The following is an 11,437-nucleotide window of genomic DNA, read 5'->3' on the forward strand; positions in this document are numbered from 1 at the left end:
GCAGAACCGTCCACTCGCTATTCCTGTCAGTGTTCGCAGTGACGCTGGGGCTGTGTCCATCCTTCATGATGCTGTGGCAGGAACAGAACATTTAGCATCTCTAACAAAGGAGGAGGAGAGGCAGCCTCTGCTAAAAATCAGACCCTTTCAAATCCATTGTTCCTGGTCATTTACACCCAAGAGTTTTAAAAGAACCAGCCAAGGGCAATGGGAGTGTAAATTCAGCCTAGTGCCAGGCAGCCCAGCTGGGCACCAGAACTGCTGGTTAGACCTGCAGGCTGGAGCCTGTTTTGGAAAGCCAGCACCCAGAGCTGGGCTCCCACAGGATACCAGAGAACCAAGGTGGGGGAGGGGAGGGCAGCGCTTTGACTGGACCCACTTTTGCTGGGGACAGGGCTGAGCTCGCGAGCTGCACAGAGCACTTCACCCCTCCCCCCCAGCTCATCGTCCCCACCTGCCCCTCCCCACCCCTCCCAGCACATGGGGCTTGTCCACAGATGCTTCCTTTTCACCTTGAACTGAAGTAACCCCATCCCGGCCAATCAGCGCACGGCTCTGGTCAGCGGCATACATCTCTGGCAGATTCCGGCCTGGCCAGGTTGTGATGAGGCAGGTTGATGGGCTGGGCCTGGCAGCAGCAGTTATGGGGGAGGGGGGTCAGCAGCTCCCCCCCCCCCACTCCAGGGGCAGGCTCAGTCACCCTCCGACTCAAGGGGATTTTTGCACAAAGCCTAAAAATCAGGATACCCTGGGAGTGTATAAGAGCCCGGCAACAGCCCCTCCCCCACCCCCCCGAGGCTGGCCCCCATGTCTGACACCCCTCCACAGTGACCAACCTGCCCCAGCACAGCCAGCGGGGCTCAGGACACAGGGAACTGGGAGCCCGGACTCCTGGGTTCTATCCCTGGCAGTAGGGGTCGGTGGGTTAGCATGGTGGGAGGGGCTGGGAGCCAGGACTCCTGGGGTCAGGTCCCACCTTTGTCACTGATGTGCTGTGTGCAGTGGGCTGACTCCCTCGCTCTTTGGGGCTCTGTTCCCAGCATAACAGGTGCAGATGATCCCCCCTTTGTCTGGGCGTCTTAGACTGTAACCTCCTGTGGGCAGAGACCCTGCATCTGTGCAGTGCCCGGCGCAGCACGACCTCGATCCCAGCTGGGTCTGGACAGCCCCAGGGCAGGAGGGCCGGCTGGCTCAGGGGCAATGGGGCCTTTCCTCGCTAGGGGCACCGGCTCCATTCCTGCCCCACGGCAGGCCACTGGCTGCCTTGGGGGGGCCGGGTGGAGATGGGACATGGGGCCGTTTCCCCCTCTGGGGGGCACCTGCTCCGACCCAGCCTGGTTTGGCTCCTTGGCTGCCTGCCCCACTCAGACCAAACCCCTCCATGGCCAAGGGAGCCGGGCAGGGCCAGCCACAATCCCAGCCTCACCTGAGTTGGGCCCGTGAGGGTTTGGGCCCAGCCGGCTCTGCCAGCCCTGAGCTGCAGGGACAGGAGCCGTCCCGGGCCCCAGCCCCGGGTCCCAGCCATGCGCTGAGCTTTGGTCCTGGGCCACTGCAGGCGTCTGCTGTTAACAACCGTCGTGGGGCGGGATCCCCAGAGCGCCTCAGCCCTGGGTCCTCTAACCTGTCTGCCGGCTCCAGGGGAGGCTGTCCAGGGGCAGGGGGGCAGGCACCCTGCAGGGACGGGATAACCTGCCCAGGGGACGTTTCACCCCCAGTAACTAGAGTTCAGCTCCCGGCCTGACAGAGGTGGGGGCAGAGTTTGTCCCAAACTCCTACGGACCCATCACCGCAGCCACTCCCCGTCCTGATCAACCGCCAGTTCCTGTGTGAATCCCCCTGTGTGCCAGTGTCACCTTGTGGCAGTGAGTTCCCCAGGCCAATAGCACAGCTTTCCTTTTGCCAGCTTTACACTGGCTGCCTCCAACGTCTCTGACTGTCCCCTTGTTCTTGTGTTATTTATTGCTGTTACAGCTGTGTCTGGGGCCCATGATTCTGACTGGGGGTCCCTGCTGTGCTGGGGGGGGCACATACCCCCCGACTGAAATTAAACCCCCTCCCACTGCGCCAGGCACCACCCAGTTGCCCTCAACCAACATTGGGGGCCTCTTTGTGCCAGATGCTGCACAGACCCCGACTCAGGCAGGGGCTGGATCGGGGCCAGCTCTGCATGGGGGGCAGCCTCCAGCACCGTGAGGCCAAACCCAGATCCGGCGTGTTGGCATTGCAGATGCCTGGGGTTTTGCTTCCTCCCCGGCAGACTCTGTGTGGATCGCAGCGAGCTCTGTGCTGCCCCAGTGCCTGACACCTGCCCCGTGCTTAGACCGGGTGAGATCCTGGCCAGGCTGGGAGGGGCCCAGCTCTTGACCACGCCTGACTCACTGACGGGTATTGGCAGCTGCCTTTGGACCTAGGAGCCCAGCTCCAATCGGCATTTCCCCCCCACTGGGATGCTTGAAGTTCCTGGTCCTGCCTTTTGGGCTGGGGGGCCCCGGCTCCCTTCCAGCAGCTGGTAGCTCTGGTACTGGGTGGGCTGAGGCGGATCCCCTGGCATAGACAGAGGATGTTCGTTGGTTAGTCAGACCTGGGACGAGTCGTGACCTGTGTCAGGCGGTGCTGCAGAGCGTTCAGACACCCGCCCTGCCTGGGAAGGGGGAGAAGGGTTGGGGGGCGCTGGCAGAAGGGGGGTATCTCGGCCATGGAGTGGGGAGGGGCTACATTAAAGCAGAGCCTGCAAAAGTGTAGGCGATTGAGACCTGGCCCAATCCCCGGCTGAAGAAGCAGGTACAAGCTGTCACCGGGGTGGCAGGGTCTGGCCGGAGATTGTCCCTCGCGTAGGTACCCTGGCTGCCCCGTCACTGGCCTGTGTGAGACGGGGCAGCCAGACACGGGCGTCGGGTCTAACAGGGTCCATGGGGCTGTAGCGAACGGAGGCAGGCTGAGACAGCCCCAGCGCTGGGAGCCCCGACTGACAAACTGTGGGGGGTTTCAGATGCCTCTGACAGGCTGCGCTGCTGGAACGCCGTGAAAAGGGGCAGAGACCCCCCCACTCCGGGGTGTAGCTGACAAAAACAGCCATGGGCCAATGCATGCCTGGCCTAGGACGGGCCCTCTGCAAACCTCAGCCCCGTCTGTCCTGGAGATGTCTCCCTGTCTGCCCTGACTGCGCCCGGTCCAGCCAAGGACAGGGGCTGAGGAGACGGGACGTCAATGGAGCCTGGTGCCCCAGCTAACGGGTTGGGGGTGATCCATGCCCCAGGGGATGCAGCTTTCCCAGCTGGTGCCCTGGCCAGGCAATGAGCCATGGAGGCCTCTCGGTGCCAGCTGGGCAGCCTGAGCCCACAACGTCTCCATGGGGCAGTGACGGGCATCGCAGCCACGGACGCTGTCTGTGGGGCCCACACTGCCTCCAGCTCATGACCAGCGATTGATCTGCTCCTTGGGGCGGGGGAGAAGGGGTCACCCCAGCTCCTCAGACACTCACCGCAGCGGGGGGTGATCACTGCAATGCCTGGGACCGTGACCAGCTCACAGACGTCCCCCGCGTCCAGGGCGGGTCGCCCAGACTGGCAGGGCCAGGCCAGAGGAGAGGCGAGGACCAAAGAACGAACTGGGGCCAGAGAGACAGAGTTTAACAGACTCGGGGCTGTCCTTTGGCTCCAGCGACAGACAGGCCTTTGGTCCCAGGGGCCCCGATCCTGCCTGGGGGCTGGGCCGGACTCTGCCCATCCGATGCCCTGCGCGGGAGACGGGCAATTCCTGCTGGCCGGGCGCAGTTAAATCTGTTTGTGTCACAGGTACATGGGGTCGGGGCTACGGCCCCAGCTCTGGACCTTGCTCGGGGAGGACCCGTCAGTGGGCCAGACTCCCTGAGGGTCTCACTCTCCGTCCAGGGTCAGCCCCACACGGCTTCTCCGTCTCCTCAGACTGGACTGCCAGGCCTGCAGCCCCTGCTCCCCGTGAGCTCCGGTCAGGGAGCCCCCGAGACAGACCCTGCGGGAGCCTTGGCCGCTCTTCGGGGATCACAGCACCTCGCCCAGTGTCTACAGGGACACCTGTGCAGCGCTGCCACAACAGGCGGTTTCTCAGTCAGCTGCTCCCGCACAGGCGGCCTGGGGGCAGCATGCAGGAAGGAAGGTCAAAGCAGAGCCCAGCCCGGTCAGCCCAGAGCCCAGCCCAGCCGCAGGGAACCCCGGGTCCAGCTCTGTCTGTCTCTGCTCCTTCGCAGACGTCACTGGTAACTGCCGGCAAACGCTGCACCTCAAAGCAACCCCTGAGCCGGGTCTGGGACTCTGCTGGGGACGGGCTCTGGCGTGGCTGGGGAGTGAATCTCTGGGCCCCTGGGGGTGTGGGGCTGGGACTCCCTGGGGGGAGGGAATGCTGGGTAATATCTGCCCCACCCTGCGTGCTGCCCCTGAGCTGCTCCCCTGCCCCACTGCTGGGCCCCCAGTGCTGGGGGTGTCTGGCCGCTCGCTGCAGCCTGGGCTACGGAGAGGAGCGTCCCTCCTGCTGCAGCTGCCTCTCCCCTGGGAAAGGGATTTGGGGGTCCCCCTCTGCAGAGCTTCCAAATCCCCCTCCCTGCTCTCCCCACCCCGGGGAAGGAGCCCGTCCAGCCTGGGAACAAACCTGCAGCTCCCCCAGGAGTCACCCCCACCTCAGAGACACCCAGTGGGCTCCTGCCCCTCCAGCCAGTCAGATCCAGCCCCTGCCCAGCACAATGGCCCCGATCTCTCCAGCTGCTAAATTGCCCCCCCACCGGGTGTCTGGGGCGTCCCCTCCCCCAGGGCTGCTGGTCTGGGCTTTCTCCCATGGGCACAGAGCGTCTCCACCAGCCGTGCTGCATGAAACAGCTGCGCTGCTGCAGTGTGTACATGCAGCCCAGCCTTAGGCACCGGGTGAACCGGGGGGGACAGCAGCGGACAGAGACTTTGCTGATGGTTCCCCACACGTGGCAGGAGCAGAAATGCAGGAGCTGCTCCCAGCCGCCGACACTCGGGCAGGAAGGAATAAAAATCCCTGCCAAGAAGGGATCTGAGCTGGATGTTGGCGGGGCAGGAATTACTGAGCATAAGCTACGGATCCCCTGGGCTGTGCCTGGTCCAGCCCTGCAGGACACGTAACGTTTGCTTCTGGTAGGAGCTTCTGTGACCTTCTGCTGCCCAGGAGTGGAACGCCCTGTGTGTGTGTGTGTGTGTGTGTGTGTGTGTGTGTGTGTGTGTGTGTGTGTGCATGCATGCGGGTGCGTGCGCGTGCGTGTGCATGTGTGTTACCTGCTTTAACCTTGTAAATAACTCACGTTTCTTTTTCTCAGTTAATGGATCTTTACTTCGGTTATTACAGGATTGGTGCAAGCGGCGTCTGTGGTGTGAGCTGAGGGGCCAGTGAGCTGGGGTAAGTGACGGGTCCTTTGGGCTGGGAGGAACCCGAATAGCGGGGTGATGTTTGGTGGAAGGGACGATTGATCACAAAGGGAGGCTTGCCTGGGTGGCCAGACAGATCGGCCCCGGGGCTGACAGTGACTCTGCGGCTAGGTTGTTACAGGACCTGCGGCATTTACACCAGATCCATTGGTGAAATCGCACCGTAGGACTCAGCTGCCCTGAGGGTGCGACACACACTCGTGAGCCACCCCAGACAGCATGACAGGGTCACCCGGGGCCCTGCGGGGTGTGAGGGGCAGGGACAGGTCCCAGGCGGGGGCAGCGCGGGATGGAGCCGGGCAGAGGCGGGGAGCAGACGGTGACAGGGAGGGACCGGCCCAGGTTCTGCTTCCTCCAGGCCGGGCCAGGCGCTGGGAGAGACGGGCAGGAAACTCCTGCCGGCCGGGGTCCGATGCCCAGGGTCTAACTCAGGATCCCTGCAGGGAGAGGGAGAAAAGTCACCCCCTGGCCGTGGGGCTAGCGGGACGGACGGGGGGATTTTCTGTGCCAGCCCTGGGCGTCCACAGTGACTTTGACCGGCAGTCGCAGGCCAGGCAATGCTCTGCGGGACCCAGGACCCTCTGCCCCGCAGCAGCTCAGGGATCGGCCCGAACGGGGAACTGAGGGAGCCGGAGCCTCCTCCGCGGTGCAAACGCCCCATTGCACAGCTGCCCCGGGCCTGAGCCGGGCGGGTGACATGGGCCGAGGGGCAGAAGCAGCCGCACCACGGGCGCCCCAGGCAGCCTCTGGTCAGTGGGGGGGCGGGTTTAATGGGGGGAAGGGAGATTGAAATTACCTGCAGGTTGGGGAAGGGGGTGCCCTGAAAAACAAAGAGAACCATGGTCAGAGCCTGGGCCGGGGGAGCCGTGTCCTGGGGTGGGGGGGTCAAAGTTTCAGTCCCTACCCCATGGCACAGACCATCTCTCACTGGGAACCCAGCCCCTTCCAGCCTCACCACCTCCCGCACCCGTTATTATTGTATATTCCTGACCCAGGATCCCTGCCTGGGGGAGGGATTGGAAACACTCTGAGCCCCGGGCAGGGGCAGCTCCCTGCACTGCGAGGGGTCGGGGTCTCTGTCCCAACCCGGGGCCTCAGTAGGGGACGGGAAAGTGGGAGCTTACAGCCTGGCCCAGGGCCCCGCACTGAGATCTTCCCATGGCCCCTGCTCTGTCCTTGCCCCTAGGGGGGTAGGAGGGTCTGACCCAGTCCCCTGCTGTGGGGGGGTGACCCTGCAGCCAGGCCCAGATTCTCCAGAGCCCTCCCTCGCTCCACATTCCCTTAGAGAAACCCCAGTGCCCCGCCCCCGCCCCTCACCTTTCTTGTTCCGCAGGTAGATGGCCAGTCCTGGCACCAGGAAGATCAGGCCCAGCACGAAGCCCCCAACCCCCGTCAGCATCTTGCTCCGGGCGGTGTCAGACTGCGCCTCTGGGAAAACAGTGCCGGGCAGCCGGGTCAGAGCCGAGGGCCTCCAGCCCAGGCTCCCGGCCGCCCCAGTGCCCAGCGCCGGCTGGGGCAGAGCGAGGGCAGAGCCCAGGGGCAGTGCTGGGACAATCTGCCCCACGCCAGGGCTGCTCCTGGTCTGTGAGCGGCAGAGACCGGCTCAGGGCCTGGGCGCGAGGTGCGAGGTTCTGCCCGCTGCCAGCAGGAGCTAGGCTGGGCCTGTCCCCACGTCCTGGGCCGGGCAGAGCCGAGCAGGGGCAGGAATGATTCAGCCGAGGACAAGGGAGCGCGGAGCGGATCTGAGGACAGGCAGATTTTGGCTGCAGGTCAGGGCGTTTCTTAGCAGTGCGTCTCCCGGGGGCAGCGGTGGGATTTCCGACCGGCCGAGGCACGGTGGGGCAGAGCACCGGGGGCTGCTCCAGGGCCGGGGATGCCAGGCCCCAGGGTGACACGCACCAGCAATACCAGCGCTCCTGCCCAGAGGGGTTGGGCTGAGATGCACCGCGCGGCGTCTGACTGGCTGCAAGTTCCAGCCGTTTCTCAGCGCGAGGCCGGGGAATGTGGGTGACGCTGGGTTTGGCCACGTTACAAAGTTCTCACAGCCCCCGTGGAGCTCCAGCACCGCCGTGACGTGGAGCAGGTCGGCCGCCCTGGGCCTGGGACTCACCCCACGTCAATATCCGTCCAGACCCGGCCCCGTGACCAGCCCCGAGTCTGGCTTTGCACACGCTCAGCGCAGACTGTCAGAGTCTGGAAGCTAAATTCTCTGCAGATCCCGTCTGCACTGAGCATGCTCCAGCCCCACAGAGTCCCACACGCCAGCCGCACTGCGTGTGCCAGCCCCATAACTGGGTGCACAGCGCCCCACGGCGGCTGGGACTGAATGTTTCCTGCCGTGGCTCTCCCTGGCTGGGACTGTGAGGGGGCTGCGGCGTGGCCCTGACAGCAGAGACACTCCTGTGCGCTCAGGGCTCTGCCGGCTGCTGCCCAGGCCAAGCCCGGGGGGAGGAGACTCTGCCTGGCCGGGGCTGGGTGAGGAGCAGCCGGTGGAGGAAGGATCAGAGGCTCTTGTGGGGTCCCTTGGCAGAGGTGTTTGGTCCATCTCAGCAGACCCTGTCCCAGCTCCCCGTCCCCTTCTGTCCCAGCCCCACTCAGAGACCCCCCCAGCTGCAGGGCCCAGCGCCGCTGTGAGGGGGGGTCACGTCCCTGCTCTGTGCCCCGGCCGTGGGGACCGGCTCTGCCCCAGCCCATCCCCCGAGGGCTCCCCAGAGCGAGTGGTGTCCCTGCGGCTCAGGGATGGCCCCCGCTCAGAGCTCTTACCCCAGAGCACGGTGAGGGGCTCGGGCAGGCTGACGTGCTGCACCTGGCAGGCGTAGACGTCCCCGCGCCGGGGGCTGATCTCCAGCATCACCAGGATCTGGAAGGTCCAGTCTCCGTTCTGGAGCAGCTCCGTGGACACCACCCCGGCCGTCTGCTCCTGCCCGTTCTTCAGCCACTTGATCTGGATCCCTCCGGGGTAAAACCCCGTCACGGAGCAAACCAGCAGGTGGGCGTGGGGCTGGGACCCCGATTTGGTGGGGGAAACTTTCACCTTGGGCTGAACTGGGGGTGGGGGAAGAGAATGAGCTGGGAAAGGGGCTGGAGACAGAGACAGGCTCACAGAGAACGGGTGCCGCCCCCCCCATGGGGATAGAGACAGGCACTGTCTGAGCCTTGGGGCCCAGGGAGACGGGGCTCAGCCCAGGGACTGCTGACACCCCCCAGACAGGGACCCCGAGGGGTCAGGGCTGGGGTTGGGGGGTGGAAAGCTTTGCCCCATTGCCTGGCCCCACCCAGTCCAGGAAGGGGGTTTGGGAGCAGCAGCAGCTGCCTGCCCTGCAGGTCTGAATGGGGGGCTCTGGGTCCTGGGGGGCCTGAGCCCCCTTAGAGGGGTGGGGAGTGGGTATGGGCATGGCCACTCACACACACTGCCCCCGGTAGACCTGCCGTCTGGACCGGGCACACGGGGCGCCGCAGCCAGACAGGGGGCTGCGGGGAAGGAGACCCCCCGCCCATTACCCCGGCCCAGCCAGCGGAACTTGCTGAACCCGCCCGCTCCTGCTCCCTGCGCCCCGCCCCGCCCGTTACCCCGGGTCCTGGCCCCGCCCCTCCCCCGCTGCTCCCCCAGCCAGGAGCCGCGCGACCCCCTCGACTCCTGTCTCTGGCCTGGGCGGGACCGTGGAGATAACGGGGGGCCCAGAGCGCCCCGCCCCGCTGCTCACCTCTGCGGTCGGTGGTGAAAGGCCCGTACACCCGGTAGTTGTGCCGGCAGACCGTGTCCAGCTCAGCCCGCCGGCGCGCCAGCTCGGCCTTGTCCTTGTTCCAGCCCTCGGCCCAGCGCCGGCCGGTCGCGGTCTCGCCCACCCACAGTCCCAGGTCGCTGTCATAGAGCACGACCTGCTGCCGGTCGTAGATGTACCGCGCCAGGAGCCGGACCCGCTCGGTGCCGTTGCTGAACTGACAGTCGCCCTTGAACTGGAGCAGGAACCGCCCTGCGGGGGGGGGGGAGACGGGCTCGGCTCAGGGACCCGCCGCCTGCCCCGCGGCTCGCAGCTCGGGGGCGAAGTTGGGGGGACATGCGCCCACCCGCAAGGGAGCCCCGGGCCGGGGGGGGGGGTGAAGATGGTGCGGAACCGCCTGGGCAGCGGGACGCCGCCTCCTGGGTCCTAGCTCCCGGCCTCCATGTGCTCCCGGTGCGCTGAGCGCCCTGTTCTGTGCGCGGGGGGGGGACAGGGGGAAGGGGCAGGTGGATGCGCGAGTGGGGGCGGGGCACACGAGCCGAGAGAAGGGGCAGGGGCAGGGAGACGGGACGGGGAAGGGATGGAGGGAGGAAGCCGGAGCCCGGCGCAGTGTACCCTCGGCAGCGGTATCCGGTCTCCCCCGTTAAACCAGCCCATCCCCCCAGCACTGGCAGCCCCGGACCAGCCCCGGCGGGGGCAGGGCCAGTGAGCGGGAACCGGCTTCAGCGCACACCCAGCCCCTCCCCCCGCCTTCTGACCCCCCCCCGCCCATCTCTGCCAGCCGGACACCAGCCATGGACAGTAACAGGGAGCACAGACAGGGAGACGCAGGGCAGAGAATGGGGGGCGGGGACACTGAGCAGGGGGCACAGGGTGACGCAGGACAGGCTCCCTGGCCCACGTAGGGTCCGATCCCCCCACACCCAGCCCCTGCGCAGGGCGGGGCTCCCCGGGCGCGGGGTCACTGCTCACCATCGGGCTCCGTGCAATGAGCCCGGCGGGTTCACAGCACCCTCAGGGTCACGAGCAGAGCCCCAGCCCAGCGGCTCCCGGCCCCCAGGCTCCGACCCGGCCCCATCGCTGCTCGGCATGGACCGATCAGGGCAGTGCCGGGACCCCCCGCCTGGGAACGTCTCTGCCCCGCTCCCCGCGCCAGCCCCATGGCCGGGATTGGGCCCCCCCAGCCCAGGGGCCAATGAGCATCGGGGCTGGGGGGGCGTCATCAGTTGCCAGGCAGAGCCGGCCCAGCAGGGCTGGTCCCACACTTCTACCCCCCTCGCAGGGGCCAGAGCGAGCGAGTGGGGTCGGGCTGCAGGACTCACTCCCGGGCAGCCAGAGAGCAGGGCCTGTCCAGACACCTCCAGTGCCGGACCCACAGCAAAAGGTCTAGGATGCTCCATCCCCTGGGCCTGGTCTACTAGCCTCCCCTTTGCTGGGTTGGCTCAGGGCCTGTGTATGGATGGGGAGGTCGCTGGTTTGCCTGAGTAAATTTACTCCCAGAGGAAGGTTTGGGGCTGGCTCCACACGTAGAAGTTCTGAGCTTCCCCTTCCCCCACCTCTGTGGGCCTGAGCCCTGCCCCCAGTGACTCCCATAGAGACAGGGGCTCAGTCTCCATGGGGCAGGCACAGCTCGGCATCAGCGGGTCCCACCATCCATCTCCCTAAGGGGCTTCTCTGGACCCCCATGCTCTGAGCCCCTCCTCTGAGCCACTTCCATGGGGTAGGGCACGGCAGGACCCTTCTCCCCATGGCCCAGCTGGGGGGGCGGGGGGAGGGAGGCTCAGAGAATTCAGTGACTGGCCCCGGAATTGAACCCAGGGCTCCTGAGTCCTAGGCCAACGTCAGAACAGCTGGTCCAGGCCCTCTCTGGGCTGCTAGCACCAGACCCCTCCTGACTGGTGCAGTGTGAACGTCCAGCACATCACGCAAAGGGGGGAGTTGGTGCCATGGGGGGAGGCGGGGTTTGAGCAGGGGACACAAACCAACGTGTCCCACAGAGGGCCCAGAACAGACCCTGGGGGAGGGATTCTGGTCACTAACAGCCGCTCACAGCCAGCAGCTTCGAGAGGGGAAAAGCCCCGTGTCCCATTCCCTGACTCCCCGAGCCAGCCCTAGGGCCAGATGGGAACCAGTGCCCCATGGATAATCCCCTTGAACTCTGTCTGCGTCCTGGTCCCCAGCAGAGCTCTGTGGGTCAGCAGCTTTACCCCTCCCCCAGTACACAGCTCTCCGGGTCGGGGTACGACCCCCCCAGGGCAGAGCTGGACCGGCCAAGCCCCCCGTGTGCACACAGCCGTG

At 66.0% G+C, this 11,437-nt stretch overlaps 1 protein-coding gene and 1 pseudogene across 1 annotated transcript in view; both read right to left on the minus strand.

Moving 5' to 3' along the window:
• LOC137149606 (DLA class II histocompatibility antigen, DR-1 beta chain-like) overlaps positions 1–11,437 on the minus strand; it is an 85,641-nt gene that overhangs the window by 51,776 nt on the left and 22,428 nt on the right. The window lies entirely within an intron of this gene.
• LOC137149610 (DLA class II histocompatibility antigen, DR-1 beta chain-like) lies at positions 5,587–10,376 on the minus strand (annotated as a pseudogene).

The sequence above is a fragment of the Emydura macquarii genome, unplaced genomic scaffold (genome assembly GCF_026122565.2).
Source record: "Emydura macquarii macquarii isolate MOO-44397 ecotype Brisbane River unplaced genomic scaffold, CSIRO-AGI_Emac_v2 contig_782, whole genome shotgun sequence".
Lineage (NCBI taxonomy): Eukaryota > Metazoa > Chordata > Testudines > Chelidae > Emydura > Emydura macquarii.